The sequence below is a fragment of the Mobula birostris genome, chromosome 14 (genome assembly GCF_030028105.1).
Source record: "Mobula birostris isolate sMobBir1 chromosome 14, sMobBir1.hap1, whole genome shotgun sequence".
Classification (NCBI taxonomy): Eukaryota; Metazoa; Chordata; class Chondrichthyes; order Myliobatiformes; family Myliobatidae; genus Mobula; species Mobula birostris.
In genome coordinates, this window is record NC_092383.1 from 10421082 (window position 1) to 10447040 (window position 25959).

General features: G+C 41.4%; 1 protein-coding gene across 3 annotated transcripts in view; it reads right to left on the reverse strand.

Moving 5' to 3' along the window:
• akap13 (A-kinase anchoring protein 13) overlaps nucleotides 1–7323 on the reverse strand; it is a 561754-nt gene extending 554431 nt beyond the window's left edge. For all 3 annotated transcript variants that reach the window (XM_072278084.1, XM_072278087.1, XM_072278081.1), the window contains exon 1: nucleotides 7040–7323. The gene's annotated coding sequence lies outside the window, so the exon portion shown is untranslated. The remainder of the gene's footprint in view (nucleotides 1–7039) is intronic.
• Between the last annotated feature and the right edge of the window lie 18636 nt (nucleotides 7324–25959).

Sequence of the window (25959 nt, forward strand, 5' to 3'; positions counted from 1 at the left end):
AGTAGGAGGAAGCTGGAGAACCTTATGGAAACAGGGAGAACATGTGAACATATTACCAAAGGCAAGGACCAAACCCTGGTCTGTGGAGTTGTGAAACAGTAGGAGTAACTGCAGAACCACGTCATCCATAACAGGTTCTCTTGCCAAGTATTGGCTGTGACTCAGTTCTGACTTCTTTCACATCCATGTTCAAATTCTGCAGACACTTGAGTGCATAGCTAAAGTTGGCAGTTCAGGTGGAGCTCTGAAGGACAGCAGTAATGTTAGCTACAACCTCAATTGAATAAAAGGTGGCACAAGGCACTATTTTTTTTCACCAGTTTACTCATTTAGAGATACAGCACAGTAACAGGCCCTTCTGGCCCAATAAGCCTGCCCTGCCCAATTGCACCTCTGTGACCAATCAACCTACCAACCCTTTGGAATTTGGTCTTTGGAATGTGGGAGGAAATCCATGTGGTAAAGGAGAAAACGCACAAACACTTCATAGACAGCAACGGGAATTGAAGCCGGGGTCAATGGCGCTGTAGTAATATTACACTACCATACTGCCCAAGGTAACACAAGAGATCCCAAAAGCAGCACAAATTCCATTGTTTAACAGTTTATTCAACATAAGGGCTTGCTGGTTAAGGACCATAGTATAGGGTTCTTCTGCTACAGGAGAGTGGCCAGGTTGGGTGTGGAAGCCCTCGATTATTGTAATAGTAGTTTATTTTATTTAGCGATACAATGTAGATTAGGCCCTTCTGGCCCTTGCAGCCATGTGGCCCCAGCAACACCCACAACCACGAGTCACTCACCTAAACAAATTACTCACTTATGGGGATTCTGCAGTTTGATGTTGAACGTTTTGAGTTTATTTGTTCACTTTTTGCTGTGTGTGGGATTTGTGCAGGGAAAAAAAAGCACATCTGATGGTCTTGTTGTGTGGGGGTGGGGGGAGGGAGGGGGTTTCATTAAACAGGTTCTTTGGTCTTTCTTTGCCTTGTGGCCGTCCGTAGGAAGACAAATCTCAGGGCTGTACACAGTACACATATTTTGAACTTTGAACAATGACCACTTAACTTATCCGGTACGTCTTTGGAATGTGGGAGGAAACCAGAGCACTCGGGGAAAACCTACTATTGCCTCTCAGTTATCACTACAACATCTCCAAGAGGACCACAACCTTGTCGCAGGATTTGAAGCTTTGCGTGCCTCAATGACCTGGAGAGCTACATTGGCCAGAGTCAGAGCTTTATGCTGTGGTTCTTGGTAGGGTCACCTATGCCAAAAAGGTCAAAGGGTAGAGGCCAGACTAAGAGTGGTCCACTGGTCCTCCAGGTTCGGGGGCTTCAGCTCAGAGCTAACAATCTTGACGAGTAAAACAAAATTGTTACAGAACTAGCAACAAAGAATCCTTCAACATCTTGAGTGCAATGGTATTCCATTCGGGACTTGCGTGACTAGCAGTCATGAAATCTGAGAGGAAGGTACGGACGTGATGAAGAAAGCCCTGACCACCACCAGAGATGGAGGACATTCATTGCTGCCCTAAACGCCAGCTGCATAACAGACAGTAAGTATTACAACAACTGTAATTACTTTTACTACAAGTAACTGCAATACTTGCACTTTCGAGGGGGGATCACATGAGTGGCAAAAATCTATTAGTTTTAAGGAATCTAATAGAACAGCAGTGAAAGTATTGAACGCAAGAATGAAAATGCGCTGTGTGGTTTACTCTTCTAAATCATTTTTATGATGAATAAAGTTTTTGATAAAAATAAATTCAAAAGGTGGCATTGCCAACAACTCCCAGTTCCAGCAACATGGGTTCACTCCCAGCCTCTGCTGCTATCTGTCTACAGTTTGCATATTTTCCCTGTGATCACACGGGATTCCTCCCACATCACAAAGATGTGCAGAATGGTGGAATAAATGGCTATTGTAAAAGGAAAAATTGCCCCAAGTATGGAGATGAGGAATAGAACCTGGGAGGAGGCAAAGGGAATCTGGGGGAGGAATTTAAAAAAAAGAATAGGCTACAGAGAAAGTAAGTGGGGAATGAGATTGCTCAGCAAACTGGCACAGACTATATGGGCACAAAAATAGCTCTTTGTTTTAAGGAAATGTGAAATATAGATGTACAGATGTATTGCCAGGACTGGAAGACCCGAGTTATAAGTCAAGTCACTTTTTCTTGTCATTTCGACTATAACTGCTGGTACAATACACAGTAAAAACGAGACAATGTTTTTCAGGACCATGGTGCTACATGAAACATTACAGAAACTACACTGAACTATTTAAAACAACACAAAAACTACACTACAGACCTACCCAGGACTGCATAAAGTAAGAATAAGATTGAAAAGATTAGGACTTTATTCCTTGGAACGTAGAAGATTGAGGGGAGACTTGATTGAGGTATACCAAATTATGAGCGGTATAGACAGGGTAAATGTTCAAACGGTAAGCTGGCATTTTCCCCAGAGAGGTTGGGTGGGATGACGAGAGGTCATCAGTCAAGGGTGAAAGGTGAAAAGTTTAAGGGGAAACTTTTTCACTCAGCGAGTCGTGTGTGTGGAACGAGCTGCCAGCACAGGCGGTGCATGCAAGCTCGGGTTCAACATTTAAGATAAGTTTGGATGGGTACAGGGATGGTAGGGATATGGAAGGCTGTGGCCCCGGTGCAGGTCAATGGGAGTAGGCAGATTAAATGGCTCAGCATGGAGCAGATGGGCTGAAGAGGTTGTTCCTATTCTGTACTTTTCTTCGACTCCAATGAAGTTGTACAAAATGACTTTCTTTTAAAAAAAAGTAAGAGGATCTGGCAGTAGGCACCCGCTTAATATATGCTCATGGGGTGGAGACAGAAGATGAATACAAACATCTTATAGTTCAGCTTGTTTGATCCTGAAACAATCTCAATTTAAGCTCCCCGATGCAAAAAAAAATTACAAAGTGCAGGAGGAACTCAACAGGTTGGGTAGCTCCTGAGGTCAATGTTTCAGGCTAAGACTCTGCATCAGGACAGATGCATTGCGATCAGGAGAGTTTAGAGGAGCCATTATAAATTGGGTACCATAGTGGTTTAGCCCAACACTTTACAGTACCAGCGACCCAGGTTCAATTCCCACCACTGCCTGTGAGGAATTTGAACATTCTCCCCATGAGTTTCCTCTGGGTGCTCTAGTTTCAAGGGGGTGAGAAGGTGCTGTCAGGTGTCAATCTATCCTTATCCCTCCCCTAGACAAGTCTCCCCAATTAATTTAACTACTAATTCAGTATCTGTAAACTTAAACCAGATGCAACCAGAAAAGGAATGAATTCTTAGAGGACGTGGCAGGTATATTAAAAGGCACTTAGACAGGTGCACAATTTGAAAAGGTTTTTATTCCATGGGACTAGTTCAGGAAGGTAACTTGGCTGGACGAGTTGGACTGAGCAGCCTGCTTCTATGCTGTATGACAGTATGCTTTCTACAGACGCACCATGGAGAACATTCTAACCAGTTGCATCACCAAATGGTCTAAAGTGAGCCACTGTACGGGATCAGAAATAGCCGCAGAAAATTCGCAAACTCTGCCAGCTCCATCACGGGCACTAGCCTCCCCAGCTCCTCAGAAAAGCAGCATCCATCATTAAGGACACTGATCAGCCAGGACATCTCCTCTTCTCAATGCTACCATCAGGCAGGAGGTAGATACACACTCAATGTCTTAGAAACAGCTTCTTCCCCTCCACTATCAGATTCCTAAATGGACAATGAACACTATCTCACTATTTTTAAACTCTTTTTGCACGATTTAATTTTTATATACATTTCTTATTGTCATTTATAACTTTATTACATATTGCACTGCACTGCTGCCACAAAATGACAAATTTCACAACATATCAGTGACAATAAACACTATTCTGTTGGAGGAACAAATAGTAAGGAAACAATATTTTCACTGTAGGCCCACTCTCCCAGTTCATTCGGACGATACAGCCTCAGAGAGAGAGTCATCTGTCTAGTACAGAGATGAAGGGATTTCTTGAGCCAGAGCAGTGGATCAGTGGAATTCGTTACCAAAGGCAATTGTGGAAGAACAAATCATTGGGTATATTTAAGGCAGAGGTTGATAGATTCTTAATTTGTCAGGGCTTGAAAGGAAATGGAGAGAAGGCAGGAGACTAGACTGTGGGGGGAAATGGATCAGCCGTGAGGAAATGGCAGAGCAGACTTGATGAGCCAAATGGCTTAATTCTGCTCCTATATCTTACGGTCTTATTCTGTGTAGCTTATATACCAATTCCAGCTGAAGAGAAACCAAAGCAGGTGAAGGGAACAAAGAGAGGCCAGGAAAGTAACAGAGGCCAAGATGGGATCATCATTACCTCAGTGAACAAGAAAGCAGGTTTGGGAGGACTTGCTGGGCCTACTCCTGACCTGGCACATGTAAAATATTCTGTTCCCTGGTCCCATCACACAACAGCTCATAACTCTTAGATCTCTGGTGGATGTCAGTGCTGGTTTTTACATAGGAAAACATTCTTTGAATATCTTGGCTTACATAGGAAAGTTTCTGGGGTGGGTGGGTTAAACATGAACACTCATATAAAACAGGTTTCACCAAACTAGAATGAGTTGCCAGAGGAAGTGGTTGAAGCAGGTACATTAACATGTAAAAGGCACAAGGACAGAGACATGCATAGGATCGACTTGGAGCAGGGGTTCCCAACCTATCTTATGCTATGGACCAATGCCATTAAGGGGTTCGTGGGTGTCAGATTGGGAACCCCAGACTTAGAGAGATATGGGCCAAACAAAGGCAAATGGGACTAGCTCAGGTAGGTAACTTGGCCCATGGCATCTCATCCATGGGATGCCAATCAAGTGCTCAGACAGGCTTTGAGGTCTTATCTATCCTAATGCAAGGACAGAATGAGCATCAGGTTTATCATCGCTGACATACTGTCTGCACATACCGGCTGTGTGGTAGAAAAAAGCACAACAGTGCCTCTTTCAGCTCAAATGGTTGCAGAAGTTTGGTATCAGTCCCCAAATCCCAAGGACTTTCTACAGGGGCACAATTGAGAGCATCCTGACTAGCTGCATCACACTGATACAATTGTACTTCTGTGCTATATTGACTGTCCTGTTGTACATACTATGTATTACAAATTAGTATAAATTGCTCATTTAGACAGACATAACGTAAAGATTTTTACTCCACACGTATATGAAGGATATAAGTAATAAAGTCAATTCAACATAGATGTAAAATTTGTTTAGTGGCAGCTGTACAGTGCAAGACAAAATTACTATGAATTATAAAATAACCAGTGTATACAAAAGGAATAACAAGTTAACACGCTCAAAGTGCTGGAGGAACTCAGCAAGTCAGACAGCATCTATGGAGCAGAATAAATAGTCTACATTTTGGGCTGAGACCCTTCATCAAGACAGAGACATAGTCATCAAAAAGAGTTCTCAGCCCGTCTAGTCCACGCTGAACTGTGCCGACATGGACTGCTCAGATATCTGATAGGGGAGGAGTAGATTTGAGTTTGGGTCTTGACCCAAAGCATGAACATCTCTTCCACACCTCCCCCCCCCCAATAGATGCTGCTGGGCTCAAAGAGTTCCTTCAGCACTTCTTTTTTTGTGCTTTAAACTCTTGACTCTTTCCGTTTGGAAACTGGAAGAGAAAATACAAGCTCTCTATGCACCAAATCTCAGATAATATCAGGCCAAGTCTCAATCTAAATTGTACTATTTGTATTAGGCAGGTGGCGTGATAAGGTGCAAATAAAAACGTTTTCAAGTATGCAATACTGTCGTGTCACTGCAAAGAACCGTGCCAGCGATGAAAGAATCTTATCACAATCAGGTTCACTGGCTCATAAAAACTGTTGGTAGCAAGGGATTCCGGGAATTTGGCGACATCTTTTTAACCATCCTTCCTAAACATACACACGTGGACCATCTGCAGAAATCACTGGGTTTTATTACAGCGAATTTATACGTTTAAAACCAGTAACTCCCAACACTATTTACAGGTGAGGGGACAATGGTTCTTGTTTGCAAACGTGTATTTTTTTTTAAAAAAAGGGACGAGTTCTCTTTTGGTCAAAACAAAAGCTAAAGATTGGTGATTCAAATGTGACATTAAATTTAGAAGCGATCAAATCTTCGACGTTACACTGACAACTCTAATATGTGCGATTACAGTTACCAGTTAGAACCGACCACAATGGTTGCAGTTAAGTAGTTTGCGCCATGCCAAATTGCTGCTTTAGCAGATAAACCTCACATCCAACATGCGAAAACAAAGCAACACCAACAGATCCAGCACAAGGCGCCCCAGAACATAATCGGAAATATAATACACTAACCAGCGTGTACCCAAAGAGATTTTGTTTTTAAAAATGCACCTGAAGCTATTGTTCCCAGCGAGATACAAAAGAATAAGCGATAACAATGTACCTGAGAGGATAGAAGTAATAATGTTTAAAATGGTTCTGAAATCTCATTCTGCATAAGCTCTTATTTTTAAAATGTGCATATGGGAGCTATAACAAGACATGAAATAGTTTTCTCCCGCAGATTAACTGAGAACCAAAACAAGATCTATTCTTCATTACAAATATATACTGCAATGCATATCCCAATTGAAGAAATCAAACTCGGAAGAAAAATAAAAACACGTCAATCAGTTTTCTAAATTTTAAAGTGCAACTTCTTAAAAACAAACTTCTATAAGATTCAAAAGAGAGGGAAATGGGAAAGTTTTGAAAACAGCGCACAGATACATACACAAACACAGCGCTAATGAAATAGACAAAAGAGTCGAGCCCCAGTTATATTGTATCCCCAAAACCACAGAAACAAAAACACACACACACACATACACACACACACCAGGTAACAAAGCTGGGGAGATGAACAGAACAAAGCCCACTGTAACAAGGAGATTGAATTACAGGATTGTGAGCATAGACTTTCTGCAATTTTTTTCATTAAGGGAAAAACAAATTAAAACGAAGTTTGTTGAAGCCTTACCTCAATGGAGCCTCGTCAAATAAGATCAGCAACTTTTTAACTGTGCTCACTCATTGCCACCCTTCTCATTCTCACAAGGATATAATCAACTCATAGCATTTTTCCTGGGGTTATTTAGCACTGCTTTTGTCTCTCCCGATGAGATGTATTTAATTAATTTAACCTCTTCGGATGAAATCCGGGTTCCAAATCTCCAGAAGTACAGGAACGAGGAGTATAACGACCAACTCCTGCCCTCTCACTGCCCCCCACTTGTTGCTCCGTTCACTCAGCTCCCTCTCCCCCAAAGTTAGATAAACAAGTGCGCATGCGCAATAGACAACGTCTCCCTCGTTGTAACCACGTCCTCATTGGGCGAATCGCCATCATAAGCCTCAAGCCCATTCGCTATCTCTCATGTCAGTCATACTTTACAGCAAGGTTTCGATTGGATTTGCAGAGTACAGAGTCGCCCTTTATTTAATTTTATGGTTCTCAAATATAAATTTGTAATTTTCTAGCAATATGGAAGGACAAAAATAAAACAAAAACATGGTGTACATATATTTAGTGTAAACACTCTTAATATTACCAAATTTAAATATGCATATAAGTATATTATATTCAGAAATATTCATTTTAATTTAACATAATTTAACTTTCATATCTATTTTCTACGGTAAAGGTACTGTCTGATTTCCATTATACAGCCTATCAGAGTGGTATGATGAGGTATTGCAGTGTAAAAGGTGCCTTTTTATTTCAAGTGGAACATAAGCTCTATTTTAGTCTGATGTCTAGATCCATGGAAGATTGTTAAAACAATGGCCTATCCCAACAAATCCTACTGGAATTTATATGCATGCAGTTAAATATATTTGTAATTAGTTAGCCTCTGGTCAATTAATGTCTTATGAGAAAGTACATCTGTAATTCTTGACTAGTCTATGTTTAGGCGATGCATGACCCAACTCATTGGTTGGTTCCACATTGCATTCTATCGTGGCTTGGCAAGTCACTCAGTTAAGGTACAATGAGGAATAGGTGCTGACCCTGTTGGCAATGTTATTAAAGAACAAAAATGGTGCTCCTGTGATATAGAGCAGGAGAATTCATGATGATATTCTGACGATTATAAATCCCACGTGTAACAGTTTTAAAGCAGATTATCTGGTCATTTTCACATTGTTGCTTCAGAAGTTTAGCTTTATTTATCATATGAACATTGAAGCATACAGTGCAGTGCATTATTTGCATCAAATCAAATCAGCAAGGACAGTGCTGGGGCAGCCTACAAGTTTTCTCCGGTTTCCAGCATCAACATAGCTGTGTACGATGCTCCTTCGGATATTCTCGGTAGATCACAAAACCATGTATTTCACTTCTTTTATGTCTTTTACGTTTGTCTTTCATCTTGAATCTGATTCTGGAACTGCTGGAGCGTGTGGTTTGTGGTTTGGAGATCATTTGGGTGTTTCAGCGCTCTGCAATGTCCGTGGGGATTCCGAGAGGCATAAGCAGCGCGCGAGAACCTCGTGGCAAGAAGGCTGCAGGACTTCCATTGTTCGCTGATTAAAGCAATGAGGGAGATTGAAGTGCTGGCTGCCTGCTTTTTTATTGATGGGGGATCGCTTGGCTGCTGGGGAGGGGAGACAGGATTTTTATTGCTAGTGAGATGGCTCTGCTACAGAGAGGGAGAATGTTGCCCAGATTTTCTTCATTTTGGTTGTGGATTTGGACTGTGGACTTCTTTTCAGTCTTTTGGTTTTTTTTGTATTCTGTGTTTTTCACCTGATATTTTGTGTGTGGGGGGAGGTAGGGGGATTTGGAGGTCCATGTGCCTGTTTCATTTTTGTTCCTCTTTTGTGCAGGGAGGAGGGATTTGGGGGTTAATGGTCGTGCTGCCTTTCTTTTCTTTCATAGTTTCATGCTATCCAGTGAAGAAGAATTTCAGAGTTGTATACTTTGATAATAAATGAACCTTTGAACATAGTATGCCCACAATTTACTAACTCTAACCATACATTCAAAGTTCAAGGTACATTTATTATCATAGTACATATATGTCACCACATATAGCCATGCAATTCATTTTCTTGTGGGCATACTCAATAAATCGATAGCATAATAACCATAACAGAATCAATGAAAGACCACCCATTAGGGCATTCATCCAGAGTGCAGAAGACAACAAACAGTGCCAATACAAAAAGAAGAAACAATAATAATAAATAAATCACCAATAAATATCAAGAATATGAGATGGAGTTCTTGAAAGTGAGTCAATTGGTTGTGGGAACCTATCAATGATGGGGCAAGTGAAGTTGAGTGAAATTATCCCCTTTGGTTCAACACACTGATGGATGAGGGCAGTAACTGTTCCTGAGCCTGGTTGTGTGAGTCCTGAGGCTCCTGTACCTTCTTCCTGATGGTCGCCATGAAAAGAGACATGCCCATGTGTCAGCCTTTAAGCCTACTCCAAGACCAATCTAACCCTTCCTTCCCACTATACTTCCATGTTTTTTTTTCATCCATATGCCTATCTAAGAGTCTCATAATGTATTTAATGTATCTGTCTCTACCACCACCCCTGCCATTACATTCCACACACCCACCACTCTCTGTATCAACAACCTATCTCTGACACCCCCTCCTGACCTTCCTCCAATCGTCTTAAAATTATGTCCCCCTCGTAGTTGTCATTTCCACCCTGGGAAAAAGGCACTGACTGTCCACTCAATCTATGCCCCTTGTTTCACATCCTTCACATCCTTCCTATAATCAGGCGACAAAAAATGAACACAACACTCCAAGTGTGGTCTAAGCAGAGTTTTTACACTTGCAACATTTCCCCGTGGCTCTGGATCTTGATCCCCTGACCAAGACCAACACACCATACTTGATTGGATCCCAACCACTTGATACTCCCCTTTTCTTGAAGCAGAGTCTTGCTGACTCTCTGTTTTATTATGTTAATTTCTGGTTGCTTCACTATAGAGAGGATGTGGAAGCTTTACTGAGGGTGCACATAGAGATGCAAAAGACGATAAGAGGCATTGATAGATTAGACTTCTGGCAAATATTCCCAGGGCAGTAATGGCTAATACAAAAGGGCATAATTTTAGTGTGACTGGAGGAATATATAGGGGGGATGTCAGAGGTAGATATTTTACCTAGAGATTGGTTGGTGCCAGGAACACATTCTCAGGGGTAATGGTTGAGGCAGATACATTAGGAACACTTGAGAAATAGTTACATGGATGAAAGAAAAATGGAGGGCTATGTGGGAGGAATGGTTACATTGATCTTCGAGTTGGTTAAAAGGACAGCACAATATCGTGGGCAAAGGACTTGTACTGTGCTGTACTATTCTATGTTCTAGTCTATTCTTACATTTTCGCTCATTTCTAAATCAGAAGGTTGTGTATTTAAGCTCCACTGAACATCGAACGAGATGGCGCTTTGGTACAGTTCTGACCTTAAGGTGAGCCATCATTCCAAGATCTAGGATTCCTTCTCAGTTGAATTATCTCACTGCAGTGTTCAAGGAAAAAAGCTAGCATTTACATTATTTACAGTATATTGCCTCCTTCTCTCCAAAACAGACTCACACATTTTCTTTTCCAACTCACTTTCTGACTAAGTTGGCGTTACATTTGACTCACATTCACTTGAGAGCCAGTTGCAAATATGACTGAGCGATTGATAAGTTAGTGAGGTCACCTTTGATTTACACTTTGTGATAGAGCTGTTGCAACTTGATACACTACATGTATCTGTTTGCACCGATATACTCAAATGGCGATCAATCTTTCTGTCTGTCTGTCCATCCACCCGTTTCCCTCTCTATACCAGGGGTTCCCAACCCTTTTTATTCAATGGACCGATACCATTAAGTAAAGGGCTCTTGAACCTCAAGTTGTGAACCCCTTGTCCAGAGAGTGAGCAATTTATACTTGAGATTCAGTTTCAATGCAAACTTAAAAATTCCCTTTTGCTTGTTAGACTGTGGTAAAAACTCACCTCAACCTATGTTTAGGGTGCAATCATCTGGTTCAGCCATCTTATGGACATTTCCATAGACACCATAAATTTTAAGGTGGCAGGGTGGAGATATGTCAATACCAAAGGAGGTGTAAGGCACTCCCTCCCTCCACTAGCCCTTGTGAAAGGTGTGACACCTGCTTAGCGCCATGCCCCCCCACCCCACCCTCATCCGATCAGGGTCTCGTTAATCCCTGGAGCAGGTGGTGGATGATCGTAGGAGTAGCTGGTGCATGATACAAGTCCTGTTAATGCAATCACTGATGCCAGGCAGACAATCTCTGAAGAGTATTGCTAATGGCTGGGGTCTCCCATCTTGTAAAGACACCACACAGAAGAAGGCAATGGCAAACCACCTCTGTAGAAAAATTTGCCAAGAACAATCATGGTCAGAAGAAACTTTGAACTTTACTGTGCTCACAGACTTCATCATCAAGTTATGGTATTGTTACACTGTTTTAATTATGTGGTTTTGTCAGTTTTTTTCAGTCTTGGTTTGTCCTGTGTTTTGTGATATCACATCGGAGGAAATAAATTATCATTTCTTAATGCATGCATTACTAAATGACAATAAAAGAGGACTATGTGACTTCATAATCAAAAAACAATGACCGCCCACGTCGTACTACATGGCACGTAATGATGATGCTCATAAATTTTGTGTTGATCAATGAACTTCCTATTTGCTTTATCGCCATCAGCAATATACGACCACCACTGGTAGTACTGACATGAGGCTCTCCTCATCTGCATTCAAAAATCCCATGGTAGCCCATGCCATCTTCTCACAGCTACCATCGGGCAGAAGATACAGAAGCCTGAAGTTCCACACCACCAGGTTCATGGGCAGCTACTTCCCTTCAACCATTCAGTTTTTGAACTAACCTGCACAACCCTAATCACTACCTCAGTGCAGAACTCTATGACCACTATCTTGATATACTAACATATTAAAATGTCCACCTTCTGTTTCTCTCTTTCTGTCTGGATTAGGGTTTCCCATCCTAGAGTCCACGGACCCCTTGATTAACGGTAGATGTTCACGGCATCAAACGTTGGGAACTCTGGTTGAGATAGACAGTGAGCTATTTAAACATGAGCTTCAAACAAAGTAAGATAAAGACGCAATAATAAAAAATACAACAAATATACAGTAAATACATAGGATAGTTTAGATACATTGATTGTATGTAGATAAAGTGGCATTAGGTACAGGAGTGTCTGTACCTAAGGTGACTGACAAGAAATGATAAAGTAGTGGTGGTGGAGCGTGTGTTGTGGGGTGGGTTAGTGGGTAGAGGTGTTGGTCAGTCTTACTGTTTGGGGGAAGTAACTGTTTTTGGGTCTGGTGGTCCTGGTGCAGATGCTGTGTAGCCTCCTCCCTGATGGGAGTGGGACTAACAGTCCATGAGCAGGCTGGGCGGGATCCTTTATGATATTCCTGGCCTCTTTCCAGCACCTTTCTTTATATATGTCCTTGATTGGGTTGTCCAGTTTTGTTTGCCTGTTGTAGAGTGTTTTGTTTTTGTGCTGCATTGGTTCCAGTTTGGTTCTCCTTTACACTTGTGTACTGGAAATGACATCAAACAATCTTGAATCTTATAAACACAAGAAATTCTGCAGATACTGTAAATCTTGAGCAATGCATACAAAATGCCGGAGCAACTCAGGCCATCGTGAATAAAGCCCTCCCCAGCATTGAGCACATCGACACAGAGCACTGTCATAGGAAAACAACATCCATCACAGGGGATCCCACTACCCAGGCCATGCTCTCCTCTCACTGCTGCCATCAGGAAGAAGGTACAGGAACCTCAGGACTCACACCACCAAGTTCAAGAACAGCTACTACCCCTCAACCAGCAGGCTCTCGAACCAAAGGGGATAACTACACTCAATTTCACTTGCCCCATCAATGAACTGTTCCCACAACCTATGGATTTACTTTCAGGGACTCTTCATCTCATGTTCTTGATATTTATTGCTTACTTATTTGTTTGTTTATTTATTTCCACCGTTGGCACACTGGTTGACTGCCCATGTTTGTGTTGTCTTTCATTGATTCTGTCATGGTTATTATTCTATAGGTTTATTCAGTATGCCCACAAGAAAATGAATCCCAGGGTTGTATATGGTGGCATATCTGTACTTTGATACTAAGTTTACTTTGAACTTTGCACTTTTGAACTTTAGCATCTATAGGGGTGGGAAATAGACAGTCGATGAATGGGGATGACTACTTTGATCACTTTGCACTATAATGGATATTTTTGTTTGCTCTAATCGTGTTCTTACTTGTAAAAATTGCATTTAAATTATGTTTAATTTATGTTTCTCTTGTGAATGCTGCTTATGTTTTGCTCTGTGCCTACGCCACTGCTGTATAAGCATTTCATTGCACCTGTGCATACATGTACTCATGCACACAGTACTGTGCAAAAGTCTGAGTAAAAAAAATTATGTAAAGTAAAGATACTTTCAAAAATAATGAAATGAAAAGTTTTGAAATATCAAAAAAACTATAAAAAGCAGTAAACAGTAAAAAACTAAATCAAATCAGTATTTGGTCTGACCCTTTGCCCTTAAAACTTCATCAATTCCCTTAGGTACACTGTCGTGCAGTTTTATAAGGAAATCGGCTGGTAGGTTGTTTCAAGCATCTTGGAGAACTTGCCACAGCCCTTCTGCAGACTTTGGCTGCCTCACTTGCTTCTGTCTCTCTAGGTAATCATAGACAGCCTCAATGATGTTGAGATCAGGGCTCTGTGGAGGCCATACCTTCTGAAACCATGTAAAAAATCTAGGGTGCCTAAGATTTTTCACGGTACTATATAACAATTGACATTGACTTTGCATTCCTGACTTGGTTAGTGCTTTTCTGTGACAGAATCTCACTTGTGGCTGCACATTTCTATCAGAAGACACAAATGTTTCCTTCCCTGCGTTCAAAGAGACAGAAATCAATTGCACCATCCAAATATTTTTCTTACTCATACAACAGACAAATGAGTGATGTAGGTTATCGCCATTTACTGAACAAGACATACGTTCCATTTGTTGCAGTACCCAGCAAAGCAGTCTGACCCTCGACGATCACAACTTTCCATTTCCAGACACATACCAATTCCAGACATAGACAGGTGACAGTCCTATCTCCAATACAGTCGTCTCAAGGGCTGTATGTAGTAGCATAGAACCCTTGACACACTATAGTACAGATGATCCTGGAACACCAACTGTGCAAAAGTTTTAGGCTCATATATATAGCTAGGGTGCCTAACAGTTTTGCACAGCACTGTATTTGTCAACGTGGAACAGAGCTTGCACAGTAAACCTGGTGGGAGCAAAGGATGTTGGGAATGGCACAGGAGGGGTGTGAGACGGGTGGCAGAGAAGGAGTGCCGGGGCGAGGGATGGTGCCTCCGACAATTTGTTTATTAATCATTGCAGTATGTCTCTCTGGTGCTTCTCGCTCCCTCCCTCTCCCTTCCCCTTTTCCCAACCATGATTCCCCTCTCCCTGCTCCCTTCCCACTCTCAGTCCACAACAGAGACCCATATCAGAATCAGGTTTATCATCACTCACATATATCTTGAAGTTTGTTCTTTTTTTGCGGCAGCAGTACATACAAATACTGCAGTGCTATGCAGAAGCTTGGGAACCCCAGCTATATAACTGTGGCTAAGACTTTGCACAGTACTGTATGTCAGGACAGGCCCTATCACCACCAGCCAAGCAAAAACTTGGAGCTTGTCTGGAAGTTTGGGTGATGAGGCATTTTGACAAAACATTCAAATAAATGACCGAACACAAGTCTGTACCTTAATAGACTTGGCCAGTTTATCATCTGCTCAGCTATTTTGCATTTTCAAACTAATCTCAAGTGAAAATGAGTCAAATTTAGCATTGTCTTAAGTGAAGGAGGAGTTCGAATGAAGAAGAATGTTAATCCCTGGCCTGCTTCGTCATGGGTAGAGCTCCCCTCACCATAAAGGACATCTACGAGAGGTGATGTCTCAGGGAGGTGACATCCATCATTAAGGACTCCCAAAACCAGATTCTCATTGCTGCCATCAGACAAGAGTTAAATGAATGTGAACATCCACACCTCAAGATTCAACAACAGCTTCTTCTCCACTGCCTTCAAGTTCTTGAACCAAACTGAAAACTCTTAATATAACCTCACCTTACTTCTTTCTTCTCTCGTTCGATATCACTATGGATTTAGTTTTGTTTATGTTTTGTCATGTGCTGTAAGTTATGTACAATTTCTGTTCATTTATAATTGTCAGTGTTTGTAATGCACTGTGCTGCTGCTGCAAGAGTCTGATTTCCATGTCAGTTATACCCTGGGAATTGATATCATCAGTCAGGGAACGGCAGCTGGAATTTTTGGGACATGTACTGAGGAAAGAGAAGCTCAGACATCTTGCAGTGACGGGAAAAACTGATGGAAGAAAAAGTCGAGGTCGACAGCACATGGCATTCGTGAGTTAAATCAAGAGATGGCCGGGCAAAAGTTTTTATTAGAATTTCTCGGATTAAAGACAGGTAGACGACCATGGTCACCTGGTCACCCATGTCATACAACATGGCACATAATGATGATGATGTGCGTCCATGATAATAAATTTAAAAGTTAACTCAATTTGCTTTCTAAGGACAATTTGCAGTAAAATCCAGTTAGAATTCCCACATTTCTTTGAATCAGACAACTAGCTCAAACAGCACAGATTGTTAGGCCTTTAAGGAGCAGAATCACAATACAAAATAACGGAAGTATAATGTCTGATGTAACAAGTTTCCAATCAACTTTGGCCTCAACTGTGTTGTTTGGGGAATTCAATTTCATGAATGATGGTTCTTAATGTTACGGGGCAAATGTGAGTGCATGCAACCATAACCTCACAAAATATTTGGATTCTTTGGGTGGTTACTGAGGGGTGGGGGGGTGATTTGAACAGACAGCCTTCACCTCCATTCTCCACACATGTCACCACAGGGAAGGCGTGAGGACAAGTTAGCTTCAAAAGAAAGACAAATTAGGAAGGCATTCTAAACTGCTCAGGTGCACCTCCTAGTGGCAGTTAATGCAATGGCACGATCAGTGGCTCGGGGCTAGATTGCCATTCCTTCACAAAAAGTAATGATAAAAGAAGGCAAAAATTTAAATAATTTCAATCAAAACACCAAATGAAATAAAAAAAACCACTCCTGTCTTTAAAGAGGCAAAATTACATTAAAGTTTTAAATCATTTTTGTGGAAGTTTGTTCTACTGTGAATACCAGCAAGGTCGTATATGGTGGTGAATACGTACTTTGATTATAAACTTACTTTGAACTTTGAGCTTTGAAATGCATTCAAAGAAAAATTGGTAGAAACATTGTGCACAGCAAGTTCCCACAACAATCATTGTTGCACTATTCTTCAGTGACCTTGGAAAAAGCCGGACGCTTTGGGTTCTGGCTTTATTCAAGTTGCTAAGAGCTACAGAGTTCTAACAAAAAGTCGATTAAGTAAAGTTGGGGGGTGACATAGTAGTGTAATGATTAGCATGACAACATTACAGTGCCAACCAACAAGATTCAGTTCCGCTGCTGACTGTAAGGAGTTGGTATGTTCTCCCCATGACCACATGGGTTTCCTCTGGGTGCTCCAGTTTACTCTCACATTCCAATGATGTTTGGATTAATAAGTTAATTGTTCATATGGCTGTAATTGGGTGATGCGGGGCTCAGTTAGAAAGGCCTGTTACTGTCCTGTATCTCTAAAATAAGACCAATAACAAATAATTATTTGTGTATTTTGTGTATTGGGGCACGGATTTGCAAAGTTTATGGGAGAAGACAAGATAAGTAACAAAGCACGAGTTTGTTGCCATGACAGTGGTGTCTCCCCTAAGTTGTAAAGCAGTGAGTCTGAGCTTCTGCCCAAGATGGGCAAGGTGTCCAGACTTTAACACTGCACTACTCAAGTTGAGGCATTATGTTGAGACTGTGTCTTCCCAGTCAGATGGATATAAAATACCCAACAATTTTTGCAAAGCAGACTGGCAACATTCAAAATTTGGTCTTCTGAAACAACAAGCAATCTACTGGAGGAACTCAGCGTGTTGAGTACCATCAGTGGGAGGAAAGGATTGTCGCTGTCTTGGGTCAAAAACGTGCATCAAGGCTGAGAAATGTTTGACAATTCCTTTCCTCACAGAGATACTCCTTGATCACTGAGCTCCTTCAACAGATTGATAGTGGCTGCATATTCCAGTGGTTTCCTTTGTCTCTATTTTGGAGAGGGAGGGAGAGCAGCCAGTTGTCTTGGTACATGTTGGTACCAATAACATAGGAAGGAAAAGCAAATAGGTCCTGAAAAGAGAATTTAGAGAGCTAGGTAGAAAGCTGAAAAATAGGATCTCCTGGGTAGTAATTTCTGGATTGCTGCCTGTGCCACGCACTAGTGAGGGTGGAAACAGGATGACTTGGCAGATTAATGCGTGGCTGAGAAGCTGGTGCAGGGGGAAGGGCTTCAGCTTCTTGGATCATTGGGATCTCTTCCGGGGGAGGTGTGACCTGTTCAAAAGTGATGGGTTGCACCTGAACCCAAGGAGGACAATATTCTTGTGGGCAGGTTTGTTAGAGCTGTTGGGGGAGAGTTCAAACTAATTTGGTAGGGGGGGGATGGGAACCAGAGTGAAGGGAGTCAGGATAGGACAGATGCTAAAAAAGCAAAGATAGCATGCAGTCAGACTGTCAGAAGGGCAGGCAGATGATAGACCAAAATTGCAGCCAGCAGGCTGAGTATCAGTGCATTAGGGATGCAGAATCCAAAAGGGTAGCAAATACAGTACTCAAAGTGTTATATCTCAATGCATGGATTATAAGAAATAAGGTGGATGGTCTTGTTGCACTATTACAGATTGTCAGGTATGCTGTTGTGGACATCACTGAACTGTGGCTGAAGGATGGTTGTAGTTGGTAGCTGAATGTCCAAGGTTACACGTTGTATTGAAAGGATAGGAAGGTAGGTAGAGGGGCTGGCGTGGCTTTGTCGGTAAAGAATGGCATCAAATCAGTTGAAAGATGTGACATAGGATCAGAAGATGTTGAATCCTTGTTGGTTGAGTTAAGAAACTGCAAGGGTAAAAGGACCCAGCTGGCAGTTATATATGGGCTTCCTGATATTATGTGGAGCACAGGTTACAACAGGAAATAGAAAAGTTGTGTCAAAAGGGCAATGTTATGATAGTCATGGGAGATTTCAACATGTAGGTTGATTGGGAAAATCAGGTTGGTAATAGATCTCAAGAGAGTGAGTTTGTTGAATACCTATGAGATGGCTTTTTAGAGCAGTTTATCATTGAGCCTGCTAGGGGACTAGCTGTACTGGATTGGGTATTATATAATGAACCAGAGGTGATTAGGGAGCTGAAGGTAAAAGAACCTTTAGGAGGCAGTGATCACAATATGATTGAGTTCAACTTGAAATTTGTTAGGGAGAAAGTAAAGTCTGACATAGCAGCATTTCAGTGGAGTAAGGGAAATTACAGCGGTATGAGAGAGCAGTTGGCCAAAGTAAATTGGAAGGAGATGCTGCTAGGGGTGACAGAAGAGCAGCAATGGTGTGAGTTTCAGGGAAAAATGAAGGAGGTGCAGAATAGATGTATTCCAAAAACAAAGAAATACTCAAATGGTAAAATAGTACAACTGTGGAATTCAAAGTAATGTAAGATCAATAGAGAGGGCATATAACAAAGCAAAAATTAGCAGGAAGACAGAGGATTGGAAAGCTTTTAAAAACCTACAGAGAGCAACTAAATGAATCATTAGGAGGGAAAAGGTGAAATATGAAATCAAGTTAGCAAACAATATCAAATAGCAAATTCAACAAAATTTTCATTTCATTTATGTAGCACCTTTCACTATCCTAGGACACCCTTCAGGCTGTTGAAATTTATTCAGTCCTTTTCAAAGAGCAGTAATTGGTGTGAGGTGGGGAATGTGACATTGAATTTGCCCACAACAGCAATGGGATAATTGATTAGATAAACCACTGCCACCTTGATTGAGAGATGAACGTTGGTCAGAACCAATCCCTCCACCATTGACAAACAGTTGCAGCAGTGTGTACTATCTAGAAAATGTACTGCAACAACGCACCAAAGTTCCTAAAGCAGCACCTTCCAGACCCATGACCACTACCATCTGGAAGATACCTGGGAACTCCACCACTTGGAAATCCCCCTCCAAGTCACTCACCATCCTGACTTGGAAACATCACCGTTCCCTCATTGTCACTGGGTCAAAATCATGGAATTCCCTCCCTGACAGCACTGTGGGTGTACCTACATCTCAGAGACTGCAGTGGTTCAAGAAGGCAGCTCTGCACCACCTTCTCAAGAGGAATTAGGAATGGGCAATAAAAGCTGGCTTAGCTGGTGATGCCCACATCCTATAGATGAACACATTTTAAAAAAAGAACAAGGGGAATCTTCAGAAAAAAATAGATAGGAGATAGCTTTATATTTTATCCACTTGACGGGACCTCCCATACTGCAGCTCTCCCAGGACAGTGGTTAAGTTTCAATCCATAAGTCACATTAGAGGTCCTGGATAGGTCTTGAACTTAGAAACTGTTCTCTCTAAAGCATGCTTTGGTTGAAAGGCCATGGGAGGTTCTATGGAATGTTATAATAAAGGTGACTGTGTTATTAAAACTGATTTTCTCCAAATAAACCAAAAAAGTTGCAGAATGGTAACTTCACGGTAACTTCACCACACTGGCTATTACAGTGCCAGTGACCTGGGTTCAGTTCTGCCGCAGTCTGTAAGGAGTTTGTTTGTTCTCCCCTTAACAGTGTGAGTTTCCTCCGGGTGCTCTGGTTTCCTCCCACATTCCAAAGATGTACGCGTTAGTAAAGATTACTAAACTGTGGCTCTGCTAGTTTGGTGATCAAAAGGATGGTTACATTTGTAGGCTGCCCCAACACAATCTTCGCTGATTTGATTTGACACAAAATGACACATTTCATGGTATGTTTCGATGTTTCCAATTTTGAAGTAAATTTTATTATTAAAGTACAATATTTGTCACCACATACAACCCTGAGATTCATTTTCCTGTGGACACACTCAGCAAATCTCTAGAATAGTAACTACAACAGAGTTAATGAGAGATCAACCAGAGTGCAGAAGACAACAAACTGTGCAAATACAACTAAACAGCAATAAATAACGAGGTCATGAAATAAGGAGTCCTTCAAGTGAAATCATTGGTTGTGCCCAATTGCTTTTTGCTTGCTACTATCATAAATAATTTTGTTTAGTTTTCTAGATTCACTTTTAAACAAAACTCTTCAATACAAAGGTTCAGGCCAAGCGTCATATGGTCAAAGCAACTGAATCCATATGTAGGCGTAACATGTGCCTTTAATAACTGATCTTACCCAATTCCACATTAATATTTGCACCGTAAGCCGAAACATAAAACTATTATGTTCTGTCAACTGCTGGACCCCCGTTAACCATGTTTAGAACTGCCAGAGTATTTTCTGCAATGCATCCAAACAATGAGACAGAAAGTGGAGAAAACAGAACGCCTGCTGCGTTCACCAGCAACTTTTATGTGTGTTGCTTGAAATTCCAGCATCTGCAGATTTCCTCGTGTTTGCATGGAGACTCAGTTTCTTTTTGCTTCTAGTTCTCACCTTTGCTTCCAAACACTTTGCCTTTGCTTGGTACAGCTCTACAAATACTTGTCCAAGTGGGCATTGCTCATGAGCGATGAGCGAGTTCTGAAATGTCTTTTGAGTGTTCTGATTGCACAGAGTGCTGACTGAGAATCCACACCTGGAGTTCTGCATGCCGTTTAGGTCCTCTGATTTAAGAAAGGTAGTAGTGGCATTGATAGCAGTCAGAAAGAGTGTCAGTGCGCTAATTCCTGGGATGAGCGTGGCATCCTATCATGAGTACATAAAGAAATTAGACCTGTTGTTTTCTCATGTATTCAATTCCTTACAGAGCTTGGGCACCCAGATCCATAATGGATTTGTGCCTAAGACTTCTGCACGCTACTGTATTCTTTGGAGTTTAGAAGAATGAGGATGGTTTCACTGAAACTAGGCCCCCCACACCCCACCATCCAGGCCATGCTCTCTTCTTGCTGCTGCCACTGGGAAGGAGGTACAGGAGCCTTAGGTCTCACACCACCAGGCTCAGGTACGGTTATTGCCACTCAACCATCAGGCTCCTGAACCAGCATGGGTAACTTCACTCACCTCAACACTGAACTGATTCTACAATCTCTGGACTGTACTCCTGTCCCCCCAGCTTTCAAATCTACCCCTCAGCCTTTTTTTCTCCAGTTCTGCCAAAGGGTTTTGGCCCAAAACGTCAACTGTGCTGCCTGGCCTGCTGAGTTCCTCCAGCATTTTGTGTGTGTTGCCCACAATCTCTGGGCTCACTTCCAAAATCTCTTAACACATATTCTTGGTATTGTTTATTTATTTATTTTCGTAGTTGTACAGATTGTCTTCTATTGCACATTGATTGCTTTGTCAGCCTTTGTGTGTAGTTTTTCATTGATTTTGTCATATTTATTCGTTCTACTGTGAATGTCCACAAGAAAATAAATCTTGAAGTAGTATGTGGTGACATATACATATTTTGATAATATATTTACTTTGAACTTTGAAATTATAGAGTTCTTAGGGGGCATGACAGGGCAGATGTCAAGAGCTTTGTACTATTGCAAGAACCTTGAATGAAGGGCTATAGTTAGAAAACTAAGGAGCGGACATTTAAAACTGAGGTGCATAGGAACTTCTTGCAGTTAACCTCTGGAATTCTCTGCGCTGCAGAGTTGTGGTGGCAAGATCATTGGCAATAGATACTAAGAGGAGGCTTTCATTACTTACTTATTCAACATCTACGTGAGCAACGGTCATTTGGACAAGTGCTTGTGGAGTCATAAAAATGAAAGTCATTCCGCTTAGAAAGAGAGAACTGGAAATAAGAATAAAGAACGCCTGGAGTAGTTCCTGTTTTATTGTTTGGATGCAGTGCAGAAATATTCTGGCAACCCTGAACATTGTTAACAGGAATCCAACAATAGATGGAATATAATGGCATTAAGTGTCAGCTCAACATTTTTTTCTGTTGACGCAGAATAGGATGGGGAAGGTTAATGCCAAGCAAATGGGGTACAATCAATTAGATACATCAGTGTTAAGTACACGATATCTTAATACAGAGCTAATTTTGTTCGGATTGTTCCATCTGTGTATTTTTGTTCCAACCATAAAATGTCTTCTATTTCCACGTGGATAAGAACTTGGAAGCCCATTTTTTATGCCCCCAGTCATGGTTCTCAAACAAGCATTCCAGATTTGCTAAACTTGCTAAAGTTCTTCAAACTATTAGCAACCCTATTTTTAAATGAAGATAAGCATAAAACAAACTCACAGAGTACACATTTCACTTTCATAAATTGGCTTATACTTAAATCAATAAAAGATTAGATCAACTTTCCATTTCATGGAAATTAAGCTCATTACATAACTGTCTGCTTGATTGAGATTGTCACATTTGCAGGTAATTATGTATAATTCTCTGTAGATTCAATTCTACTCAAAAAAAACTGTGAAAACCAAAGCAGCCCCACATCTAAATGTCAGATTCAAGTTCATTGAAAGGATATACATTGTAGTTGTGCATTAACAGAAACACAGACATCTTGTGTACAATCCCTCCATCTTCCTGCTGTCATAATAATGATAGAGTCCCTCTTGTCCTTACCTACCACCCCATCAGCCTCTGCATCCAATACATCATCCTCCACAACTTCCACCTTCACCAAGCGGACCCTACCACTAAATGTTTCTTTACCTACCCCCCCCCCACCCCCGCTCTGCGATTCTTTCGTCCATTCATCCCTCCCCACTAATCTCCCTCCCAGCACTTATCCCTGCAAGCAGGCTAAGTGCTCACCTGCTCATTCACCTCCTCCCTCACCTCCATTCAGGGCCCCCAAACAGTCCTTCCAGGTGAGGCAACACCTCACCTGTGGATCTGCTGGGGTCAAGTATTGTGTCCAATGCTTGTGATGCAGCCTCCTCTACACTGGTGAGACTCGTTGCAAATTGGGGGACAGCTTCGTTGCGCACCTTTACACCATCCACCACAAGATGGACTTCCCGGTGGCCAACCATTTTAATTCTGATTCTCATTCCTGTTCCGATGTGTCGATCCATGGCCTCCTCTCGTGCCAAGGTGAGGCCAACCTCAAAGGTTCAAAGGTTATTTTATTATCAGAGCATGTATGCAGAATACAACTGAGATTTATCTTCTCCAGCTAGCCATAAAATACAGAAAAACCCTGGAATTCATTGAGGCCCCCCCCCCTCCTGCATGAAAAAAAAGAAAATAACTTGCTAACCCCAAATTCCCCAATCTCTCCTTCGTACATAAACTAATAGATCTCCCACCAGGGTACGGCAGCTAAAACATCATTCCCCTAACCCTCAAGTTCCTCCCACATACAAAAAAAACCAATGACAATAACATCAAACACCCAAAGAAAGTAACATATCACCCTCTGGGTGGAGAAGCAACCCTCCAACCTGATTGCAAGAGTATCAATTTCTCCTTCCAGTGAACAAAAATTCCCCCCTTCCTCCATTCCCCACTCTGACCTTTCGCTTCTTCTCTCCTGCCTATTACTTCCCCTGGGTCCCCTCCTCCTTCCCTTTCTCCTGTTAGCCTCTTTTCCCCTCCCATCAGATTCTTTCTTCTCCAGCCCTTAATCTTTCCCACTCACTTGGCTCCACCCATCACCTTCCAGCTAGCCTCTTTCCCCTCCCTTCACCTTTTAATTCAGGCGTCTCGCCTCTTCCCTCTCAGTCCTGAAGAAATGTCTTGGCCCAAAATGTCAACTCTACTCTGTTCCACAGATTTTGCCTACCCTGCTGAGTTCTTCCAGTGTTTTGTGTGTGTTGACTTGTGTGTTGTCTGCTGTTTTTGTTGGTGACAGTTCAAAATGAGGATGATCAGGCTTAACTCATGAACTGTAATAGACCATAAAACCATATAATATAGGAGCAGAATTAGGCCATTTGGCCCATCAAGTCTGCTCTGTCATTTCAACATGGCTGATCCATTTCTCTCCTCCCTGTAACCCTTCATGCCCTTACTAATCAAGAATCTATTAACCTCTGCCTTCAATATACTGAATTACTTGGCCTTCACAGTTGCCCGTGGCAATGAATTCCACAGATTCACCACTCTCTGGCTAAAGAAATTCCTCCTCATCTCCATTCTAAATGGTCATCACTCTATTCTGAGGCTGTGTCCTCTGGCTATAGACTCCCTCACCATAAGAAACATCCTATCAACATCCATTCTATCGAGGCCTTTTCGACAAGTTTTAATCAGATCCTCTCATTCTTCTGAATTCCAGTGAGTAGAGGCCCAGAGCCATTAAATACTTGTGGTCCAAAACTGCTCACAATAATCCAAGTGAGGCGTCACCAGTGCCTTATAAATCTTCAACATTACATCCTTATTTCTATATTCTAGTTCTCTTGAAATGAATGCTTATATTGCATTTGCTTTTCTTACCACTGACTCAACACGAATTAAGATTGAGTTGGTAGCGAGGAAGGCAAATCCAATGGAGGTCAGAAAGTGAGGACCATCAGCGTCAGGCATCCATTGGACTGTGATATTAGCCAATGAATCAGCATTTATTCTCCTCAGTGGTTGGTTTGTGTCAAATTATTTTACAATGATCAGCAAAAGAATAAGCAACTGATAGAATGTCATGATTTCCTAATGCTTTGCAGTATGGGGGCCTGCTTTTTGCCTGGATTAAATTGAAATTCTCACCCTGCAGTTTCAAATTTAGAATGTTCATTCTGGCATACAGATCGGCTAGGTATGCCACATCTCCACATTAAAGTTCAATCTTGTTTCCCGAGCTCTTGTCGACTTTGAGCAAAAATTCAACCAGTGTCAAAAAGATCAAGGAAATGTTTCAAGTAGTAGCCTTTTGACAGCCAATGCTCCTCAGTGTAAGGAAGCAAATGTTCAAACTCTTCATCATTATCTTGGCATAACTGGAGAAATATTCTACTATTTAGTGATGAGCTTTAATTTTGTTGATAGGAGATGTTACAAGTCGTGCTTGATAAAAGTCGTTGGCTGAGAGATGTTGACAATGAATTACACAATGGATTGCAAACAGACTTGGAATTTCTTTTTTCATAAATGCCCCTAAACCAGCATGGTGACTGGTCATATATGGTGCTCCATCTGTTGCACAAGAAATCATGTTCTTAATCAGAGTACTTTATCCTCAATATACATTTTAAGTTTGTCATAGATTGATTCTCTGTTGATACTTGTTTTTAATTTTTTACAGAAGAGAATCTTTTCACAAACTTTTCCATTTTGATAAACCATACATATGCCATTAGCAATACCTCATTATCTTGCACAATTGACTCACCCATTTGTATCCCAAATTCTGTATTTTGTAGCTCTGTGCAGAATTGATACTCAATGTCATAACTCATTTCATCAAAGTGACAAGCTACACATTATTACTCAGAGGAATTGATTTTAAAATACTGGTATCCATTATGAGAACAGTGTTGAGTACTTCCGATGTAGCAGGCATTATTAATCTTTCACCAATTGGTGATTTTGTCCACTTTGCTCTCATTTTGGAAATGTTATAAGAAGCAATGAGACTACTATCAAGGGCATTTTTAGCTTTCTTGGCAAATGATTCCAGTCCGGAACACTTTGCAAGTGCTTCTTTCATCTTCTGGAACAGAGTAATATCACAAGTAGCCTTTTCAAGGTGTCTTTTACGGAAGTGTTCCTGCAATCTTGATGATTTC